The sequence below is a fragment of the Callorhinus ursinus genome, unplaced genomic scaffold (assembly GCF_003265705.2).
Source record: "Callorhinus ursinus isolate GAN/ISIS: 27379988/994484 unplaced genomic scaffold, GSC_fseal_2.0 scaffold6, whole genome shotgun sequence".
Lineage (NCBI taxonomy): Eukaryota > Metazoa > Chordata > Mammalia > Carnivora > Otariidae > Callorhinus > Callorhinus ursinus.
The window spans coordinates 58356996-58372171 of record NW_027397068.1 but is presented as its reverse complement, the minus strand read 5'-3'; the positions used below and the strand labels follow the sequence as shown (position 1 = coordinate 58372171).

At 42.2% G+C, this 15176-nt stretch overlaps 1 protein-coding gene across 3 annotated transcripts in view; it reads right to left on the bottom strand.

The window, feature by feature from the left end:
* Positions 1–15176, bottom strand: part of AIG1 (androgen induced 1) — a 254629-nt gene that overhangs the window by 115765 nt on the left and 123688 nt on the right. The window lies entirely within an intron of this gene.

Genomic DNA, 15176 nt, shown 5'->3' with positions numbered 1-15176 from the left:
ATTTTATTTATTTATTCATGAGAGACAGAGAGAGAGAGAGAGAGAGAGAGGCAGAGGGAGAAGCAGGCTCCCAAGGAGCAGGGAGCCCGATGCGGGACTCCATCCCAGGACCCTGGGATCATGACCTGAGCCGAAGGCAGACGCTTAACCATCTGAGCCCCCCAGGTGCCCTAAACCAGAGATTTATTGAACCTCACTCATGGAGGCCATCAGAATCTCAAAGAAGTTTACTCTGAAGCAGGAGTTTAGGAAATGCTGCTACCTAAAAACGATAGGCTGAAATTCACTCCAAAGGTTTGGGCTTGAAGAACAGATAAGATTCTGGGGTCCTAACCAAGACAGGAAAAGTGGCTCTTCCTGGCAAAGAACCTCCTGCAGGTAAGGGAGCAGCATAACCTCTTCAGCAAGGAGGCGAAGCCATGCCCAAGGGCAAGGGAGGCCCGCGGGGGCAGGAATTTCTAGGTATTCTGAGTTCCCCAAATTAACTGCTCCAATTCCCTGGGTCCTGCTCCTTCCAGGACACCTGAAGACACTGTGCATTCAACTAACATTATGATTTAAAATGCCACAGGATTGGGGCACCTCTGTGGCTCAGTTGGTTATGCAGCTAACTCTTGATTTCGGCTCAGATCATGATCTCAGGGTCGTAAGATGAACTCTCGCTTCGGGCTCCGTGCTGGGAGCCTGCTTCAGATTCTTTCCCTCTTCTTCTGCCCCTCCTCCCCCCACTCTCTCTCTTTCTCTAAAATCAAACAAACAAAAATCCCACAAGATTAAACTTTGTAGGATTTAATTTTTTTACTAAAATAGCTCTATTTTGAGGCCACATAAAAGAGCTTTTTTACATGACCATTGAAAGTTCTTGGATTTTTCTTGCACCTTGACCAGGCATGTGTGGTTTTGAGCTCCTCATTCTATTTCCCACCTTAGAGGCCTTGAATCTCTCATATCTTTTCCCCTCTTCTATGGCGGGGGTAATCCAAAACCTTGCCCTCCTTCCATGAGCAGTTGATGCTATAGATGAACACATGCATTTAATTAAGTCATTCACCACTGGGTGCCATGAACTGTTAGAAGCACATTCTGGATATTAAATAGGACTTTGCCTGCTACCTAATATAGGTTAGAGAATCAATTCCCGATTTCTTCATATTTCCCTGAGAGTCTGTTTCCTGAAACCCATCCCAGGATCAATCTCCATATCAACCATAGTTCTTGATTGCAGGCAATAGAAACTGATCTGATCATAATTAACCCAGCAACAACCCCCACCCCTCCCACACACAAGTTTTGGAAGGCACCAGGGGCTCATGGAACTAAATGGAGTCTATACGATCGGGCTCATAAAACACCAGGAACAAGAACTCTAGAAGCGTTGGTTGTGAAAACCAAACAAGATCTCACTAACAAACTCGTTCAAGTTCTATGTTAGAAAGAAATTATGAAAAGTAGTGAAAAGTGTAAAAAGATCTTGTGTGTGTGTGTGTGTGTGTGTGTGTGTGTAGTAAGTATAATGAAAAAATCCATTGACCTAATTGTGATTTTACCACTCACTAGCTGTGTAACCCTGCATTTTATATTTCTGAGCCTTAATAATGCCCTCTGGAAAATGAAGAACCAGGTTAGAGCCTGGTTAAAATATGGATTCCTTCTAGCTTTCATGATCCTTGAGTTTATGCCAACAGCAGGGACCTGTCTGAGACTCCTCTCCTGTGCCCAGGCACCTGGGGAGGACACTGTTGTTAAAACCGCAATGCAGCCACAGAATCCTTCTCAAAACAGAGCTCCAGATAACTACTACTCATCAGTCGGAGTTTGCAGAAAATGGGAAATCAATGTGCCATTCCCTGTCTGTACTATATTGTTCTGCTTTTACAGGATGAGCTGAACCAGAAAAGCCACGAAATCCTAAGAGCATCAGGCTAAGTCTTTGCTGAAAAGAATCTTCAAGACCAGCTCATGCCCTGCTGCTAAACATCAGTGCAGCGTGTAAAATCTCCCTGGTAACACACTACAATAAGGCATCATCCAGTCCGCCTGGAAGTTTTATCATATAATTCAAACACATTTTGGGAGCTCTCAGCATGGCGTTCTGCATTCAGTTCTCACAGGCCTTGTTTTTTGTCCTCATTCTCCTTGTCCACACACCTGACCACTGTCCCATTTATATTCTGCTGGAATCCTCCAAACGGAACATAATAGAATGGAGGGAAACCTAGAAAAGCCCTGGATCTGATTCACCTGGTCTTCATAATCAAAAGAGTCTGGAAACAGAAATGTCAGAACTTCGTAAAATTCAATCAGGATAAAGTCAGGGAGAAACAGCCTCCTGAAAGAAAAAAATGTTCAAAAATGAAACAGGAGCCTTGATAATTTCTCTCTTCCAAATCAGAAGGTTCACCTCACCAAAGAAGATGCATTAATTAGGGTTAGGTTTGGCTACACATGTCACAAAGACTCGACGTCTCAGTGCCTTGGAGCAGGGATCAACAGGTGGCAACCCCTGGACTCCACCCAGCCTGCCGCCTACTTTTGTATATTGAACTGGTATTTTTTTTTTTAAGATGTTATTTATTTGAGAGAGAGAATGAGAGATAGAGAGTACGAGAGGGAAGAGGGTCAGAGGGAGAAGCAGACTCCCTGCCGAGCAGGGAGCCCGATGCAGGACTCAATCACGGCACTCCAGGATCATGACCTGAGCCGAAGGCAGTCGCTTAACCAACTGAGCCACCCAGTCACTCGAGCTCAGGCGTGGTCTGTGGCTGCCTCTGCTAGCAAGAGCAGAGTGGAGCATTTGCCACAGAGATGATATGGCCCACAGAGCTGGAAAGGTTTATTAGCTGGCTCTTCGCTACAAAAGTTGGTGACTCGTTTGTTTGTAACTTGTAAATCTGTAAGTTGTTAACTGCTGCCTTCCAGTGTCAGTGTAGCTCTCTCACATAAATAAGCCCAGAGGCCTGCGACACAGGAGTTAATGGTGTCGTCAGAGAAGGGACTCCTGTCTTTCTGCTTTGACATCCTTACACACGGCTTTCCTCATCACAGGGTCCACCACAGGGTCCAGAATGGCTTCTGAGACTCTTGTTACCATTGCTAAGATACAGGCTAGAAGAAAGAGGAAAAGTAGAAAGGTAAAGGTGGGGGTGTGTGTGTTGGGGGGGGCTCCTGATGAGCCCTGATTAAATAGCCTTCCTGGAGTCCCAATAACATTTCCATTTACATTGCATTTGGCAGAACTTAGCCATTTGCCATATCTAGCTGCAAAGAAGACTGGGAAATGAAGATATTTAAAAAAAAATTGTTTTTGGTGGCTATGTGCCCAGCTAAAAATAAGTCCATTATTTTGGAGAAAAGAGAGTGCACTGAGTTAGCAGGTAGCATTCTTGGCTACAAAACACTACTTAGTGGGGCGCCTGGGTGGTTCAGTCGTTAAGCGTCTGCCTTCAGCTCAGGTCATGATCCCAGGGTCCTGGGATGGAGCCCCGCATCGGGCTCTCTGCTCAGCGGGAAGCCTGCTTCTCCCTCTCCCACTCCCCCTGCTTGTGTTCCCTCTCTCGCTGTGCCTCTCTCTGTCAAATAAATAAAATAAAATAAAATAAAATAAAATAAAATAAAATAAAATAAAATAAAATAAAATAAAATGAAATAAAATAAAATAAAATAAAATAAAATAAAAAACACTACTTAGTGAAATCATGGGTAGCAGATTTACAGGTAACTGATACCTTGTTCCATTTTGGGGTGGAAGTTTCTGAAGAATGAAGAATTTGCATTCTGGCAATATAAATAGTACTTCTTTTGTCTTACACTTAATCACTTGGTATGTATATTAGTCAATTAACGGTCAGTGATTGTCTTAGTCCATTCGGACTCCTTTTTTTAAAAAAAGATTATTTATTCCAGAGAGAGAGAAGGGGGAGGGGCAGAGGGAGAGAATCTTCAGGCAGAACCCCCTCCCACCGCCAAGCGTGGATCCTGAGGCAGGGCTCCATCTCACGACCTATGAGATCACAACCTGAGCTGAAACCAAGTCAGGTGCTTAACTGAGCTACCCAGGCACCCCCTTTGGGTTCCTTTAATAAAGATATCAAACTATCATGCACTGGGAGGCTTAAACAACAAACACTTATTTCTTACAGTTCTGGAGTCTGGAAGTCCAAGATCAAGGCGCCAGCAGATTTATGCGTCTATGGAGGACCCAGTTTCTGGTTCATAGCCAGCCTTCTTCTTATGGGGCCTCATGAGATAGAGAGTGAGAGAGCTCTCTGGGGTCTCTTTTATGAGGGCACTAATCCCATTCATGGGGGCTCCACTCTCATGACCTTATCACCCCCCCAAGGGTTCCGCCTCTTACTACCATAGCCTTTTGGGCTAGATTTCAAAATATGAATTTGGGGGGAACACAAACATTTAGTCCATCACAGTGACAGATGGATTCACTCACACAACAAAACTGACTTAGGACCTACACTGTTCCAGGCACCGTGGGAGGCAAAGGCAAAATGCAATGACTCCTAGACCCTGCCCTCAAGGAGTCTGAGTCAATGAGAGAGAGGCAGGCCCACGGACAATGGCCATTCAGGGAGAGAAGTTTCCTGGGGAAGTAGATCCTGGCACATAGGGAAAACACACAGGAAGGTCTTATGACTTGCGCTGAATGCTGAGGAGCTAGCTGGAAGTACTTTGGGGGTGAAGAACTGGGAGCAAGGGCATTCCAGTATGAGGGAGCAGCATGTGCAAAGACATGAAGAAAAGAGAGAGTGGCCCATACAGCCTGGCTGAGCACACACAGGGTGTGCCAAGGGGCACAAGAGATCATCCAGAGAGGTGGGCACAGATTGTCCCCAGAACAGAAGGGACCTTTGCACAAAAGATGTGGAGTTTCCCCTGGACAGTGATGAGGAGGCACTGAGGGGTACCACTTAGGAGAGGGGCATGATCATTCTGTGTTTCATAAACATCATTCTGGTCATGGTGAGAACAGATTGGGGTGGAGTGGGAGGTAGGAAGAGAGCAGGAGTCTTCCATTTACCCCTTGTCACATGTTTTGCAATGACGTTTAAGCACGATCTTGTATTGTTGGAGGAGATCCATTTCACCCAATGGCTACTTAAGTAAAGCAACAGAATGCATAAAAATAACCTAATCTTCTCAGTCATCCTGTGAAGCCCCATCTTACGCAGGAGATCCCTGAGGCTCAGAAAGGTGAAGTAGCTTGCCTACAATCTCATAGCTAGTAAGGGGCAGAGTGGGGCTTGCATTAAAGTTTTCTGATCCCAAGTCCAGTGCTCTTTTTAACTGCATGCTGAGAGCAACAAGCATTCCAGACTCAACCTGTCACCCCTAAATCCAGTCCAGGCAGTCCTATTTGCATATCTTGGCAGTAACATATCTTAGTGGCTTTAAATGTAGGAAAACACAGAGGCATTTCCCTTCAGTCACTTTATGAGGCAAAATATCAAGAGCATTTTATTAGGTTTTGGCAAATACTCTTAATAGGAAAAATCAACCATATATTTTATTATTCTTTTGTTCAGTGCTGTGGCAATTATTCAAGCTCTCACGAAAGATCTATGTTTCTCTATGATTCCAACTTTCTATTTGATTATAGTCCATCTTTCATCTTTTATGTGGGGAGTAGTAAGAATTCTCAAAATAGACTTGTTTAAAGTCTCAAATCAACTAAATTAAGTAATATTTTTAAATTGCTCTTACAGATTCTTGTCTTCTCAGAAAGAACTCTCCAGATACCCCGTCTCTTCCCATGACCTCCATGTTTGAGTTAGAGGCGGCCCCTCATTTATCATGCTATCCTATGCTCTGTCGAAACACTTAACAACCTGCACTGTGATTGTTAGTTTCCTCGTCTTTTTCTCCACTAGGCAGTAGACCCTTAAAATCAGCAACATGATAGGTATTTATCTTTATATCTCCAGGCACACTAACCAGCATTTAATAGCCCACAACAACTGTTTGTAGATTAATTAATAAAAGGGACCAACAATATAACTTAACACACACAATTATGTTTAAAATGAGACTGTGATAGAATATTTAACACATTTAAAAAAGATCTACCTTAGCTGTAATTTTACTGCAAAAAAGCAAAAGCTCTAGGAACAGCTTCAGGGGTGTAGAATCCAGTGGGGCTATTTAAGGCTCCATTTTGACATTTGTTAAGACTTAGGATCACGATGCTTTTTAAGAAGTTGATCCAGAGATGGTTGCTTCGTGCTTCCATTTCTTCCTCTCCATCACATCCCACGCAAAGCATAGGCTCTACAGAGTAAGTCTGCCTTTCTTGGTTTCAAAGCAGAAAGTCTTTCTGCTTTGCTGAGCTGCTGTCTTATGAGAACAGATGTATGCTGGGCAGGCAGGCCTTTCAAATTCACTTTAATTTCTATTGTCTGACTGTTCTCCATGCTGCCACCTCACCATCGGGAGCTTCTAAGTTTTGGTCCGAATGGGAGCTAAACTCAAGGGACCCTCCTGTCTCAGGCGTACCCACTCAAAGCTCTTTCACGTTCATACAACTCACCTTTTCTCCTCAAGAGTGCAACACCTTATGGTCCCAGGTTTACATTTTATGACTCAGTCCTAAAGGCCTGAAGAGGTGTCACTATAAAGTAATGAGACATTTTCCCAGCAGATCAAAAGTCATAATCTGATCGGTCCTTTCCTCAGAACGGCCACCTTTCAGAATTGCCTTAGGCCCTACTCATATCCATGCTCTCGACCAGTCTAGAGCTCTAGATGGTTTGAAATTTCCACACTGACCTTTCTTTTCTACCTTGTGGGGCAGAGTGAGGTGCAAAACCCACATCAAACTTTGTGCAGGACAAGGGGGAGCTGAGGGCCAATCATCTTTCTTCCTATACACGCTCCTTCCCAGCCTGAGGCAGCCAGCCTTAGAGGGGTGTGTGTGGGAATTTAAGAAATATAACTGCTGAGCTCCAAAGACTGCCATGTCACTAACAAGATGGAGACGAGAATGGGTTGGGAGCATTAGGCAAAGTCCTTGGTCTTCAAGGAGAGGCAGAATTTGAATTATTGGTGGCTTACCACTGCTTCTCAACCCAGGCCGATTTTGCTCTCCAGGGGACATCCAGCAACGACTGGAGGCATTTTTGACTGTCACACTTTGGGGCGGTGAAGGGTTATTAGTAGTGAGAGGAGGCCAGCAGTGTTACTAAACATCCTACAATGCACCCCTTTCCCCACCACAAAGAATTATCTGGCCCAAATATTCAAGACTGCTGAGGCTGAGAGATGCTGGGCCAGATAAAGGACATTCAGAGCAGAAAGGAAAAAAAAAAATGTAGAAATTAACTTATTGTTGGAATTAAAAAAAAATCATTCAGATGACATGTCATCAACCTCCCCTCAGCTAATGCTTGCATATGAGGCACTTATGCAGACATTTTCACATATAAATATTCTCTTGCTCTTGGCACAGAATGTTAAGTAGGAGACCTGTAATGTGGCTGGCCCCTGGTGCTCCCCAAGGAGTTAGTCCACCTAGGTATTTATTCACTTTCTCAGACTCTGTGTCTCCTTCAGGGCACAAGTCACCATAGACATTTGGGCCATTCTTATTTGCGATATGCCTCTTCTACAAGAATGTAAGCCTCAAGAGGGACTGGGTCTATTGAGCATTCTATCTATTCCAGGACCCAGCCCAGGGTCTGGTGTACAGAGGGGGAGAAGGGCAGCTAAGAGAGTGGATGCTGGTGTCAAACTGTCTGAGCTTAAATCCACACTCCACCACTAACTCACGGTGCAACCTCAGGCAAGTCACTTAACTTTTGCAAAGACTCAGTTTCCTCATCTATAAAAATGGGGATACGTGGCACCTGCCTCATAGGTAGAATTAAATAAAACTAACATGTGCCAAGTGCTTAATGAATATTTGATGGTGAGTGAAGCACCAAAAAGCAAACAAAGATAGGGTTAAACATCTGCCTGCAAACCAGCAAGGCAGAAAATGAGCAACAAAGAGAAACACATAAAACACCAGGATTTAACTTTGTGGGAGTTTCTAAATGTAATATTTTTCTTCTTTGTGATGTAACAAATGTGGAAAGCTATTTGTTGATATTTACAGGCAAAACAAGTGAAAGCCTTAACAGGATATACATTGTCGCCATATTGATTTTACTTCACAATAAATGTTCTACTCAGTTTCTCTGTTAGGTCCAGTTTTCTCACTATCTTTATTGCTATAGGTTAATTTCATTTTTTATTGTCTCCTGATAAAAACTGATTTACAGCACTATGGTAAGTCAATCTAAGAAAGGAATCTAGCAGTTTTCTGCGGTTGAACACCACTGGGCTTCTTCCTATATAAAAGTTACTTCTTTCTGCAGTCTTACGTTCTTCTGTATCATAGGGCTCTTTCAAGCACACAGAGGGTTTAAATCATAATTGTAGGGCACCTGGATGGCTCAGATGTTTAAGCATCTGCCTTCGGCTCAGGTCATGATCCCAGGTTCTGGGATCGAGTCCTGCATCGGGCTCCCTGCTCCTTGGGAGCCTGCTTCTCCCTCTGCTTCTCTCTCTCCTTCTCTGCCTCTCATGAATAAATAAATAAAATCTTTAAAAAAATAAAAAAATAAATCTTAATTGTACTGAAACTGATATTTTCTGAAACTTTATTGTGCTCTTTAGATCTACTCTCCCTGTGGGTCTCTGATCCTTTACTACCCTTCATTGTCTCGTGGTGATATACCTTGCAGAAGCTCCAGAGAGAAGCTTGATTTCCAACCACTCATTCATGCATACAATTATTCACTTTACACTCAAGAAGCACTTATCGAGCACCCGTGTATTCCAAACTCTGTTCCCAGCTCCCAGAATGAGCAGTGAACACACAGGCGGGGTCTTGCCATCCTGGAGGGGCATTCTCGAGTGCAAAGGGAAACCACAAGAAAATAAAGAAGCAAATGAACAAGGTAATTTCTGACATGGTCTGAAGGAAATCAACAGCATGGTTGTATTGGTTTTCTATGGCTGCTATAACAAACTACCACAAACTTGGTGACTTAAGACAAGACAAAATCTTTGTTATAGTTTCTGGAGGTCAGAAGTGTGACACAGGTCTCACTGGGCTACAGTCCTTCTGAGTACTCTAAAGAAGAATCCATTTTCTTGCCTTTTCCGGTATCTAGAGGAGACCATATTCCTTGGCTAGTGGTCCTTTCTTCTGTCTTCAGAGCCAGCAATAGCCTGTTGAGTCTTTCTTCCATCTTATCGGTAAGACATTGACTCTTTTGCCTCCCTCTTCCACACTTAGAGGACCTTGTGATCACACTGGGTCCACATGGATACACCTGGATAATCTCCTTAACTTAAGGTCAGCTTATTCTTGATGTGTATTCCAGCTACAATCTTAACCACACCCTTCCACTGTGTAACATAACATATTCATACATTTCAGGGATTAGGGCATGGACTTCTCTGGGAGCCATCAGTCTGCCTACCACAATGATATAGGAGGGACCATAATTTTCGTATCCTGTTCGCTCTCTACATAGAATAGATGTTTCATCAATTCGATACTTAGGAAATAGATCAGAACTGTAACATTTGCTTCTTGTTAAATTGTCACAGTGAGAGCTGTTTCCTTTACTGCAAAATCAGTGAAGGGTGGAGTGGTTTCAGCCAACCTTCCAGGTAAACACAAAGTTATCCCAATGCAGGGAGAGGCTCCGGGCCCATGCCATGTGAGGCTCTGGGGGAGAAGCTCCCTCTGCATTTCACCGGATTCTTCTCTGGGGCTGGCCCCTGCCAGATCACTAAGGCAGGACCCCGGTGGTGGTCTTTCCTCCCTTCCTCTTAGCAGCCCCTCTTCCTGTGGCTTGTGGAGGGCTCCACCACCTTGATCTCTCTTGAATTATAAAATGGAGGATTTTTAAAGGATCCTAGGATAAGGAAACTGAATTTTAGACTAGCAGGGGGAAATATCTGGAATGGTTGAGAAAGGCTTCTGGCTGGAGAGTGTGAGATTAAAGAGTTTTAGGGGGTTGCTTTGAAGCAGTATGAATACGGAGGGTTTAATTTTTAATTTCTGCAGCGTTGCTCGATTTTATGATGCCGCTATTTTGCTGGACGCATCCGGAGCACGTTGTTTTTCCTCCTCATTAAATTACAGCCTTCGGTTCCTCAAAATGTCTCCTAAGAATTAAGCCTTGACAGTCTAACGAGACCTTGCATCACTGACCCTTCCTGCCCCCCGATTATATAACACAGTTGGCTGTTTATGTGTCACTTTGCTTCTTTTGTTTATAGCCCAACTGTTTTACTCTGGGTTCACGGCTGTGTTCTCCACGCAACTGAAAGCTCTCAGCAGGAAGGGAGAAAGTGGCCCATTGCTCTTATTTTGCCGGTATTTCTGCACAATGGCTACAAATTCTGTGGCCAGAAGTTGCCAAACTTGATTATCTTAATAAAGAATGTTGCTTGAAAATGCTGCAGAAAAATATTAATTTTATTTCCTAGCTAGCTTTTACCTGGACAACCAAACATAGGCCGTGTCCACCAGAAAGGTTTGGGAATTAGATTTTCAGAAAAAATTGCTAACGCCAAACCACATTTGAACACTTGAGAAGGCCAACCCTACTCATATGAAGATAAAAACCTGGCAGTGCATTCCTTAGCATGCTCTCTCCGGATGTCATTCTCATCTCACTTTATACGGAATTAGATCTAATTAGAAATTACCATTCACACAGACATTTTTATTTCTTTGTAGAAGGGCCACTGAAATCTTTGACCTAGATGGTAAAGGAAATCTAAAATATCCTAAATTAAAGACATGCCTCTACCAATTGCAATTCTAAGAGGGAAAAATCTAGGCAGAATAAAAATGTTACATCTATGCTTCACAAAATGAGCTGTGAAAAACTGGAAATTTATTTTGTTTCCTATTTTTTCCTTGAACCCACCCTAAGAATTAAATATCAGTACAATCTCATTTATTTCATATTGTACTCCCTTTTGGAATTGAGAACAGGGAAGAACACACCTTCTATGGCTCAGAAGGTGAGCTGTCTGAGCTTTCATTCTGCTATAGAAGCATAAAGAACTGGTCACACCTCAGTTCCATAGCTGATGACATGGTGCTTACTTATTTTCTTTCTTTCTTTTTTTAAATTTAAATTCAATTAGCCATCATATAGTACATCATTTGTTTCAGATGTGGTGTTCAATAATTTATCTATTGTGTATAACACCCAGTGCTAACACAGATTGGAAGGGGGGTGTGTTTGTGTGTGTGTGTATGTGTGTTGTAATGGTTACAGGAAATCTAAATTGAAACTTTGCTACATGTAGCTATAATGTTCACTTAGATAATTGCTCTTTTTGTAAACATAGTTTCTTACAAAGTCCTAGCTTGCTGCTATGGAAGCAATGACATTAACAGAAATAACAGTGGTACCACAAATCTTCAGGGATTTTTTTTTAATGGAAAGGAAAATTCTAAAACTAAAAATATACTTTTTATTTGCAACTATGGGAATACAAACACCAGAAAAACACAAGAGGACTGTATAATTGGGACATGGGAGGTATGCTGTCTGGCAGTTTTAGGGAAAGGACAGTCATGGGATGGAATCTAAGCCTTAGGTCATTACAACTTGGTCAAAAGAGAAAAAAAAATCTGCATTTACAAAAGAGATGATATCTGGGAGGGACAGACAGCTTCCTCAGCTGGTTCCTCCACACACCCTTCACATTACTTTTATGGAGTAAGGGATGCTCACCCTAATGGCTCCTGAGTTTATATTACTTATGAGATCATGAACCTATGTCCCCTGGCATACAGTTTTTAAACACAGATAACTACCTACTGCAGAGATACTATCCCCTACTTTAACTGTTAATCTTAAATTGATATTTATTTATTTTATGGAATCCATGAAAAAAAAGTCCAGATCTAAAAGTGTTGAAATATAAAAGAAATACCTTCTTTATCTCAACTGTGAACATCACCACCAGTTGGATTTGAAGGCATATTATTAGGATCAGTGGTCTAGCTCATTTAAATTAGCAGAGACCATGACATGGTTTTCTGCATGCTCGAACTTAATGATCTTTTGATTAAAGCTGTAAATTATGTCTATCAAAATGTTGATTCATAAAACTTGGTTACAGAAAAGTTTTCTTTCCATTAAGAAACACTGTCTTTTTTTTTTGGCTTTTATATCTTTTGCTTTCTTGTGGATCTTAGAAGTTTTAAGGGGTTATAAGGAGAAATGTGGCTTTCTGTATTTTAAATCCACTGTAAGGCTAAGGTAAGTTTACGCTCAAAAAGCAAAAAAAAAAAAAAAAAAAAATTGCCCCTGTTTCTCTTACCAAATAGATATTTGAAAACAACAATACCCGTGGAAATTGAAGAAGAGAAGGGGATTTATGCCCTCTGGTAGCAGGCTACAGTAGCATCTTCATTTCCAAAGTTGAATATATTCTATCAAGAATGTTTTTATTCCATCAAATTTTACACCAGTTAATTGATTTAGCAAAATATGATTCCAGATTTTTGTCATAGGGAAAATATGATGGTTAAAGACTGAAAACTACCTTGAGAAAGAAAAAAAATTAGTTGGTGCTTAAAATAGGTGCAGAATGACCCTGTGCCAGAGTTATGTCAGTGCTGCACTAAAGAAAAGTTACCCGCTCGCTATTTACAATGGACGGTAAAGAATTCAATTTTAATTTTTGCAGCTTGAGCTATGTCACACATGGGGCTATGTCAGCTTGCACTGAAGTCTGGATCTGACAACACACTATGTAAACACTGGAGCCAGCAGAAACTTAAAAGTAAAAAGAGAGGTTGTGGAACAACACAGTCAGATATCTGGGTCATTGAAAAGATTCAATAAATGAACAGATATAGACAATGACTAATGGGTTAGAGGAATGAAATTAGAGAACAATTACAGGGTATTTCCATTGGCAAGTTTATCAAACACTGATTCCTCAAGTACTTTTGCTCTCCATAAATTCTCATGGTCAATGCTTTTTTTTTTTTTTCTGCCCTGGAATCTGTAGTTCATTAAACTTAATTTGGGGAATTCTTTGCTGCTGGCTGAAAGAACGCATGCATGCCCTGGGGTGTTATAACTGCACATTAATGCAACATTACATTAATCAATGGCACCACAGACGTATGCTATTTTAAAAAGAAAACAACTGCAAAATCCACATGTGTGTTGTCTGGGCAAGTGAGAGTCTGATTTGGCAAAACGTCGCATTCCAAATTCAGCCATCCTGAAATAAATCCAATTTGTACACTCTACATCAACAACAGAAAACACTGATTGAGCAAAGGTAAGGTATTTATGCATCCATCATTTATCACCAGAATATATAATACGAAAAGAATGAGACATGATGCCAAAGAGAAACATTCCTTTAAAATTAATTAGCAAGTTTCTAAAGATACTTATCAAAAAGATACATACAGGCGGACCTGCGTTGATCAACCCAATCCAACAGCACTGTGCATACAACAGGAGCCAAGCCACAGGCAGTACAGCTTTGAATACCTGCCTGAATGTCACACTCATGTGGCTCTGTCTTTATCCAGAAGAGGCTTGGAAGAGATTATCCGGATAATTTGTAGAAAGTGGATTTCACGTTTTGCTACTCAAGCCTCGGTGCATGGCTGGTCTGCTCAGTCCTTTTAAGTGTAGACTGGGAACGAAACCACAGATAGGCTCATTTTCCAGGGAGACCAATTTACTTGCCCCATAGCCCTCGACTTCACTAGCACACTGCTGCATGGGGGTACATGAAAATCACTGGAAATATGAGCCAAAAATCTTGCAGTGACTTCAGACTGAAGTCTGTGTGAGGCATGCCTCTGGAGAAACCAGTGAAGAAACATTATTGGAATGAGGAAACAACCCAGAGGTAAAATATATGGGCAGGGGGTGGCTAGCCTAATTTCCATTACATGAAACTCCCCTTCCACTAGATAGCCTTGGATTACTGGAACTCTCTGAAAATAACTCCTTCCACTTTCTCTTGTTTCCATCTCAAAGTCTGTCTCCTCTCTCTGGAACTCTTTCTCTTCGTTCTTATCTCCACGGCAGACATGTTTCTCCTCCATTCTAAGGATAATCCTTCACCTTTGCTCTCAACTTGGACTCCTGGCATTGTTCAGAATCTTATTCCATCAATTGTTTCTGTGGGAGACTAAAGATGGCTATAAATTCTTTGTTGTTCCTCTCGTTGAGAGGTGGTAGCAAGCTCCTTTCCCCTTAAATCTGACCTTGCCTTATTGACTTGATTGACTAATAGGATGCAGAGGAAGTAATGCTCTGGGCTTTTGAGGTTAGGACTGAAGAAGCCTTGCAACTTTGCCTGGACCTCCTGGAACACTTCTCTGGGAGCCTCATGTGGCCACATAAGAAGTCGGACTAACCTGAGAGACTGGCGAGGCCATATGTAGGTGCGCTGGTCAACAGCCGCAGCAGAACACAACTGTCCAGCCATCCCCATCAAGGCTCAAGACATGCTGGTGAAGACCACTGAGCAAGAGAGCACTTCACTTCCCTGGGTAAAGACCATTCTGTTGATATCATGTGGAATAGAAAAATCACCCAGTACAGTTGTTGTTGAAAGTCACCAAGTTTGGGATAGTATGTTATGCAGCAATCAACGCTGGAACAGAACTCACTCTCTTTTAATTTTTCCTTTTTCATCAGTTCTTCACCTTCTACCTACAAATCTGCTCAGTTCTTCCCAGTGTCAGAATCTTCCCTTGACCCTACCCTATAATACAATAAAGCTCTACTCTCCTCAATGGTAACCATCTTCAAAAGACTAGTCTATACCACTGCTTCTGTGTCCTCATTTCCCACTCTAAACACACACAGCAATCTGGTGTTCACAATCTCCATTCTAAAATGGCAGGATTTCAATGTTGGAAGGGACCTTAAAGGCCACGTCATCCAGCCATATGTTCTCTCCTGAATTCCCCTCCATAAGGTCCCTTCTTAGTAGTAGGCGTCTTGATGATGCTCTAACAACTCAAGGAATGTAGCACTTGGTGCCACCCAAGGATGCTCATTCTATCTTTGGATATCTGAGATTATAAGGAAGTTCTCTCTGATTCTGCACAGAATTCTGTCTCTGTGAAGCCTCCATCCATTGGTCCTAGTTTTCTTGCT